Source organism: Eriocheir sinensis, chromosome 51, assembly GCF_024679095.1.
Source record: "Eriocheir sinensis breed Jianghai 21 chromosome 51, ASM2467909v1, whole genome shotgun sequence".
Classification (NCBI taxonomy): Eukaryota; Metazoa; Arthropoda; class Malacostraca; order Decapoda; family Varunidae; genus Eriocheir; species Eriocheir sinensis.
The window spans coordinates 7,673,925-7,674,855 of record NC_066559.1 but is presented as its reverse complement, the minus strand read 5'-3'; positions in this window follow the sequence as shown (position 1 = coordinate 7,674,855).

Below are 931 nucleotides of genomic sequence, written 5' to 3'. Positions count from 1 at the left end.
ATGCGGCTGGTTAGGCTGTGTTACTTTAGAACAGAGATGTGAAGGGGAGAATGGGGTGTGAGGGGAGGAAGGGGTTATTCACTATGGAATACAATGGATTGGGCTGTGTTACTTTGGGTATAGGATGCATGGAGAAGGGAGGAATGAGGAATTGAGGGAAGAGGAGAGTTATTCACTATGGAATGCAATGGTTAGAGCTGTGTTACTTTGGGTATGAGATGCATGAAGGAGGAATGGGGGGTGAGGAAGAGGAAGGGAGTTGTGCTATGGAATGCCAATGGTTGGGCTGTGTTACTTTTAGGTATGAGATGCATGAAGGGAGGAATGGGGTGAGGAAGAGGAAGGGAGTTATTCAATATGGAATGCAATGGTCTGAGATGACAATACACCAGGATACAATATAGGAGACTACAAATACTGCTTCATTGCATACACACACTGGCAGCCCACTGAAAGATGAGTTATTAAGGCAGATAAAATAAATAAATAAATAAATAAATAAAAAAGCAAACAGAACAATAATACAGAAATTTTGGATAAGAAAAGAAACACTAAATGAATAAAGAGAGGGGAAAACAAGAAACCCAAACAGTGAAGGAGTGCACCAGGGAGTGCTGTTTGCATAGAGAGCAAAACTCCCGACCATGAACTGAAAGCCATATAATGAAGAGAACTGAACTGAACTGAACAGATGGTGACAGAAAAAGAGAAAGGCAGCACCACCTGAGTAGAGAGCCTCACCGTCACCCATGCCACTCCTGAAACAACACAAGAAAACACTGTGGCTTTAATGGCGACTTCTTCCTCTCCTGAACTGTGGCTGGGAGGGAAGGGACACTGAGACGATAAAATACTAGAGCTGCTGAGGACCATAACTGATTCCTTGCATTGGGGAGCTTGGATAGCAGGTGAACCTTCATGTGTGCTGGAC